The sequence below is a fragment of the Rattus norvegicus genome, chromosome 6 (genome assembly GCF_036323735.1).
Source record: "Rattus norvegicus strain BN/NHsdMcwi chromosome 6, GRCr8, whole genome shotgun sequence".
Lineage (NCBI taxonomy): Eukaryota > Metazoa > Chordata > Mammalia > Rodentia > Muridae > Rattus > Rattus norvegicus.
The window spans coordinates 90,254,657-90,262,562 of NC_086024.1; positions in this window are offsets into that span (position 1 = coordinate 90,254,657).

Sequence of the window (7,906 nt, forward strand, 5' to 3'; positions counted from 1 at the left end):
TAGATGTAGTCAGATACACTAGGAGTTATTAGAAAAGGTCATGCCACCTGAAGATAAATTATTAATCAGTGATAGTCAGCGAAAAGAAAGTGACAGGTGGCAAATAAGTAAATGTCCCCTTTTCTCTTTCTCCTGGAAAATACTGAAACACGCAAGTTACCCCTTTTCTGGAAAAGTACCACTTGCCAAACTCCATATAACTAACGTACAATCTGCCAGGTATCTTTGTGGCTCCTTGTAATGCCGTATTTTTTTATTCCTAGTTGCTCTTCTAACTTCTTTTTTCTTTATGATTCTTATATTTTTGCTTTACTAAAAGGTGGCATCACAAACTCTACTTTTTAAAGTACCTATGCATCCTCTTTCAACTTTTGTCCAAAACGTGACCTTTGCAAGCATACTAACATGAATTCAGCATAATTCTAGTCTAAACCCTTCAGTATTTCTTTGAAAACTAACCAGCTGATCCTCTATTAAATATAGAAGTCCAAGATGCTGAAGGAAAATAAAAATGTGACGATAACAGGTCTTCAGTTTCAAGTACAAGTGTGAAATGTGTACACATATGTGTTCATTTATGGGTATGTGACTGTGTGTTTTGTGTTAGATAGAGAAATAGAGACAGAAACAAAAGAGATGCAAAATGTTTATATATCAGAATCTAGCAAAAAAAATTACAGTGCAATTACATGTGGATTTAGTGGATTGGTGAAATTATATCCAAAGTGAAAGATCAAACATTTTTATGATCGCACAAGTACACACTTTGATAAGGTGTTAATTAACTCAGTTAATTCTTACAACTTTTCTTAAAACACATCATTATGATGAATTTCAAATAATTTATTTAACCTAGTCATAACTTTTCACAATGCCTTAAGTGAAAACTGGCATATGCAAGTATACTCATGTAACTTATTGGTTGCAAATGGTAAGTTATTTGCCATGTTTTCTTTTCTTTCTTTTTTTTTTTTTTTTTTTTTCGGGGCTGGGGACCGAACCCAGGACCTTGCGCATTCTAGGCAAGCGCTCTACCACTGAGCCAAATCCCCAACCCCATGTTTTAAATTATACAAAAAAAATTTTAAATAATCCCTTTGATTCTGGAGATACAGCTAAAGTGTTGTATAACAGGATAGGTGCACATATGAACTCAGAGAGCCTGTGGAAGAATGCACAAAGACTGCACAGACTCAAGCGATATGGGGTCTCAGCACTGAGAAGGGGAACTGGACATCGGGTCACACCTATGAAGTTATTTTCACCTGATACCTGATGGCAAAGAGCAGATCAGTTTTCTTCAATGGAGTATCCAAAGCACTCCAGGGAAGACCTTATGCTCAGGAGTTCTTGGCTATCATAAGACAAATTACATGTTTTGCTTTCTTTTCTGTGGACTTTTTGTTTCATTTTGGTAGTTTTTGGGTTGTTTTTTTTTTTTGTTGTTGTTGTTTTGTTTTGGTTTGGTTTTTTTTTTTTTTTTGGTTTTTATGGGTTCTTGTTTTTGAGGATTTGGGACTTTTTGCTGTTTTTAAGAGATAAAGAAAGAACATAAAGTTGGACTGAACAGAAGGTAGGGTGGTCATGGGACAAGTTGAGAGAGAAGAAAACATGATCAAAATACACCATAAAAAATGAAATATTATGTATAAGTAAATGTAATAAAAATCAACTTAAAAATAAGCACAGTGCACAGCTCTCATACACACACCAATCTCTTCCAAATAAATAACAATATCAATAACAGTAAGCTACTACAGTTAGGAAGCCAACACAGACTATGACCCAAAAGTTCAATAAGATCATTATAATGATTATTATAATCTTCATTTTACTTCTGAGAGTGTTAGAAACTTTAAGCAACTGAAAGATTAGATAAATTGCTTGAGATGAAAGGAAAAGTAGGAGCAGAACTAAGGACTGTGCTCATTATTTTTTTTTAATCATATTTGTTTACATTTCAAATGGTATCCTTTGTGGTCTCCCCTCCACAAACCTCCCACCCGATCCCCCTCCCTTTTGCCTCTAAGAAGATACTCCCCCTCCCACCCACTCCTGCCTCACCCTTCTAACATCCTCCTTCTCTGGGACATCAAGCCTTCACAGGTTCAAGACCTTCCTCTCCAATTGATGCCAGATAAAGCAGTCTGCTACATATGTGGTGGGAACCATGGACCAGCCCATGTTTACTCTTTGATTAGTCCCTGGAAGCTCTGAGGTGCTCTTCCAACGGGATTGCAATATTCCAAGTCCTTTCTGCTCCTAACTCTTCCACTGAGGTCCCCGGGCTCAGTCCAATGGTTGGCTGTGAATTTCTGCATCTGTCTTAAGTATCAACTTACCCCAGTGAACCTATTTGTGGTAAATTGTCTGGTTAATGGATGTCAGAGGACCCAGCCCACTGAGGGCGGTTCCATCCATCTTCAAGTTAGTCATGGAATATATAAGGAAGCTAACTGAGCCTAAGGCTCTCAGGCTGCTTGCAAGCCAGCAAGCAGCGTACTCCATCATTACTACCAGGCTTCTTTGACTCTAAAGCGAATTCTTAGGTCAAAGGCAAAACTGTGTGGAACAGCAAGCAAGACCTGCTTCCAAGTTCCTGCCTTGACTTCTTGCTTTGAATTCCAGCAGTGATGAGTTGTGATCTGAAATTGCAAACTGAAAAAACTCTTTCCTCACCAGATAGGTTTTGATCAGCAACAGAAGAAATGAAAACAGAGTGTACACAAAGCTAAATTGTTTTTAATTTTCCTGATTTTAATGATCATTCTGATATAATTTATAGTCTGCTCAGATAAGCAGAAATACTAAGGATAATATGGAATAATGAGTTTATTATTATTCTGAATATTGAGGAGGCCTGGGAGGAAAGGTCTTAAAAGGAGTCAAGGGTCTTAATAAGGAGTCAACTAGCATCAATAGAAGGTCTTGCGAAGGCTCATTTCCCCAAAGTAGGGGGATGCCGGGTGTTGAGGTTGGGGTGGGTGGGTGGGAGTGGGAGCATCCTCATAGAAGCAGAAAAAGGGGAGAGGGGTATTGAAGAGGGGGGAGGGATAACATTTGAAATGTATATATAAAAATATCTAAGAAAAAATAAAATTTAAAAATATAAACAAAACAAAACAAAATAAAATAAATTGAACTAAGCCACCAACCAAGGGCAATAAAAATGTCTACTAAACAAAATGTGTTCTCTTCTGGGTCCAGTCCAGACGTGACTAAATAAATAAAGCAGATTGAGGGAAGTTGGCAAAGTTCTGAATGCAAAGTGAAGTCAGTGTGAATAAACTGAATCTCACTGGGCAATGGAACTCACAAGGATAATTTAGACTCCAGGTCTGTTAGGGAACCATCATTAGTGCTAATTAATAGGAGACCTTGCCTCTTACTGCAGAGGTGCATATATGCCTTACCTAAGTCTCTGAAACGGCAAAAGGGACCATTCACTGGAGGGTATAAGAATATTGTTGTCCTGGAGGGAGGTGAGCCAGCAGCTCATCCCAATATTCATCAACTATAACAGAGACTTAGATAGACACCCACACTGAGTGCTAACTGTCTTCTTCACTTAGGCCTTCTAAATAGCATGTAAACTTCCCTGGTGAGAAAGCATTCATCAGAAAAGAAAACTGTGAGAAACAAAGGTATCACTTAAACAACCCCCTACATTTCACACAGTGTTTCAGATTTAAACTTTGGAAGTAAGAAATTGCCTTAGGGCTGGCAACATGGCTCAAGGGGTTAAGTCACTGCTACCTAAGCCTGGAAACCTGAGTTCAATCACCCATCTTCACATAAAGATTGAAGGAGAGAACTAGCTCCACAAAGTTGTCCATTCTTCCATATATGTACCATGGCATATGCACATCCATATTCAAGCCACACATACATCACACACACACATGCACACTCATTGATATTAAATTAATAAAATATCAAATTAACAAATATTATTACATCACATTAGTGAATATTTATTAACATTAATTTAGAAATAACCATAATGTTACCTGACTGTAATCCTAGCACTTGAAGAGGATGAGGCAGGAGAATTAGGAATTCAAGGTTATCCTTGGCTACCTAATATGATTATCTAGGCCAGCCTAGGCTACATGGGACAAAGAAGAGAAGGAAGAAGAGAAAAAACTTAGCAATAGTTTTTTAGTGTCTCTCTCATGATTAGTAAAAGCTGTGTCTAGTGTGAAGTATTTATGGTATTTGTCAAGATAGAAGACTTAAAGCACTGCAAGACTGCCCGTTGGCAGTATGAAAGGCTGGATACTTTAAACGCAATCTCTCACTAAAGTATAATTAGACTTTCTTTGTTATCTTATTATATGGCATGTTTCTAGTTAAACTGAAAATAAAAATAATCTCTAAAGTTGAAAGATAGAAGAATACAAACAGCAAATTGGAACTGAAGGACATGGCTATGATTGTTTAGCAAAATAAAAGTGGTAAATTTCCTCGAAGCACTCAAAAGAGAATCTTTGCAAAATCTGAGTGGAAAGCAAATTTTTTTTTTTTTTGGTTCTTTTTTTCGGAGCTGGGGACCGAACCCAGGCAGGGCCTTGCGCTTCCTAGGCAAGTGCTCTACCACTGAGCTAAATCCCCAACCCCAGAAAGCAAATTTAGAGAGATCAATATAACTGATCACTAGTAACAAAAGAGAAATCAAATATGTGATCATAGCAACCCAACAACTGGCAAAATCGGTTAAATCTCTACTGGAAAAAGATATCCAGTGTAGTTATATCAGAGAATAAGTTAAGTAAAATATGAACTCTGAATTTTAAAAGTTAAAAAAAAGGTATCATTACAAAATAGAAAGGAAAGCAAAAGCAAAAAATAATAAATTAGATGTAAATTAGAAGTAAGAATTATGACTTCTAACCTTGAAATAATCATGAAATACAAATTATATCTATATAGATATGCATAAAAAACAAAATGTGCAATAAAGGTGGAGTAGTTATTTCAACAAAAAAGAATATTGCTTCTAAAAGTGAAAAATTCAAAGCAAACTGAAAGTAATACATTAAAAAATGAAAGTACAGACACTTTTTACATGATAAGAAACATAGACAGGAAACAGAAGTAAAACTAAGATACATAAGGAATACAGAAAACCAAGTCATCTGGGTTTCAAACCAGAAGACCAATAGGACCTATAAAAGTGATAGCTACATGAACTAAGTCTCTACAAATATAACAGATAAAATACAGCAATCAGAATAACAGATCAAAACTTAAATGTCTTAAAGTTTTATTGCTGTGAAGAGACACCAGGACCACGGCTACTCTTATAAAGCGATATAAAACAACTTCATTGTGGTTCCCTTGCAGGTCATTGTCATCATGGCGAGAACCAATGTGGCATGCAGGCAGACACAGCTCCAAAGAGGTAGCTGAGAGTTCTGTATATTGATCTGCAAGCAGCAAGAATAGACAGTGAACCACTAGGCTTGACTTGAGCATCTGAAACCTCGAAGTTCACACCATACCCCAGTTACACACTTCCTCCCACAAGGCCACACCTACTCCAAGAAGTACACCTCCAATAATGCCACTCCCTACGAGTCTATGGGACAGTTTTCATTCTGAACATCACGTTGGTATCTGTGGCATAAAATATGAAAATAGATAAAAACAAGACTAAAAATAAAGATTTGTTCAGAACATTTATATCAATAATATAAGAAAAACCACAAAAATACTATATACACCACAGATATGTTATACTGTAATTAGTATATGTACATATATATATATGCATGTACTTATATATACATGTGTATTATTTAAGTTGCCAAGAACATAGGAAGTCAGTATATCTTAACACTAATAATCAAATATCCTCATGCACATACTACTCACAAAACACATATATAGAACAGAAGAAATTCAAGCAATTGAAAAGAAAATCTAACAAAGCTGAGAAGGATGATTATATGTAGTATAGCTTTTGTAATAAGGATGAAATTTTTTTCTAAATCAATATATGAGGGAAGAATATCCTACTAACCAAAGTGATAACAGCATTACAATTTTACAAACTTTCCTCAGCAAGTATTAAAAGTTATAAAATAACTTATATTTATATTTTTATTTTATATTTATATTATATTATATTTATATTTTTTCCAGAAACACAAGTCTGTTTTATGAGGACAAAATGTTTTAATGTAATCCATATCATTTATATATTACTATAGAAAAAACTAAAGCTAACCCCATGCATTTGTAAAAAGCATTTGATATATTCAATTCCAGTTAGCAATTTGAAAGAAAGCATAAATAATCCTATCCTTTGGCAAAATTGAATACAATTTAAATGTCTATTATCCATAAGAAGAGTTTCCATTATAAAGACCAGAAATATCTTTAAAGATAAGAAGTTAGAGACAATTTCTTAAAATTCAGGATTAATATAATATTATTTTCACTACTATACTTTCTACTCAACTTATATTTAAGTTTTTATTGTATTAAGAGCAGTAACATGTGTAAAAAAATATAAGTATTAGAGACAAAAAAGATTAGGAGCTGGAGAGATGGCTCAGCGGTTAAGAGCACTAACTGCTCTTCCAGGGATCCTGAGTTCAATTCCCAGCAACCACGTGGTGGCTCGCAACCATCTGTAATGGGCTCCGATGCCCTCTTCTGGTGTGTCTGAAGACAGCTACGGTGCACTCATATACATAAAAATAAATAAGTAATTTTTTAAAAAAGAAAGAAAAAATGAAATAAAATAGAAAATTGATTGTTTATGCCAAATAGTTAAGAGAATTAAATGCTTAGTAGTAAAGAGAATCAACTACTAAAGCTGATCAAAGGCCTTATTAAAATGAATTGGTCTTGAGATCAGGGTTCCCATGTAGATCATTCTTCTGTAGCTAGTTCTTCCTATGTCTGTCTCTGAATTCATTGTAACTCTGCTCCGTGTTCCAAATTCCCATGAAGACTCGTGCTTAAAATGGATGTTTCATTACCGACTAAAAAATTGGACAAATCTAAGAATAAATCTTTTTAAAGACGTGTAAAACAATAATGAAAAGGATATTAAACCTCTCTAAAGGAGACCCACTGACTGTAGAGATCTCTGTAAGAACATTCGGTGAACTTACAGTACTCTTCAGATTACCAGCTTAGCTAAGACCAATACTATGCCAGTATTTTAAAGCACACCAGAAAGGTGAGATTTGACAATTTGCTGCATTAACATTTCCTGGAGAATGATGCTGACATAATCATGCTAGATGGGCACCAAAACCAAGATCAACGTACAATTTCATCAATTTGACAGGGCTTTATTTAGCACAGGGCTCAGGTGAACAGAAGCATACAGGGGTGTATGAGACTACCCAAATATATGCATCACCATTAATTCTCATCCATGTGTGGATGGTAACCTCGTAGAAATTGTACCGTGGAGTTCTGATTTTACTTTGCTTTAAATCTTACTTTTTATAGAATCTAGCATCTCCCATGATCACTTACTGCTGGGAGAGGATACAACCGTTACAATCTCAGGAAGGTTGTTAACTCTTGCAGAGTGGCAATAGTCACTGCTGTTATTTAACCCTACCCAGCTGCTGTACTGTTTCTCCCTAGTTGCCATGCCTACCAGGGGCAACACCCTGTACACAGGAGAAAACATCATACAATACAATCTGATTCTCTGAGTTTGACCCCATCGAAGAAAATATTCCAACAGTGGCCAACATGTTCTGAAAGAAAAGTGAGTGGGAAAAACTTGCCTTAAAAGACAAAATGTTCCAAGGTACCTTCCATATAAAATCTGTCTTCCTCTGTCTGACATGATAGTTCACCCATGAAGCCAACCAGGTTTCATGAATAGAGGTCCATTTAGGTACTGTTACTACCTATTTTTTTACATATTTAA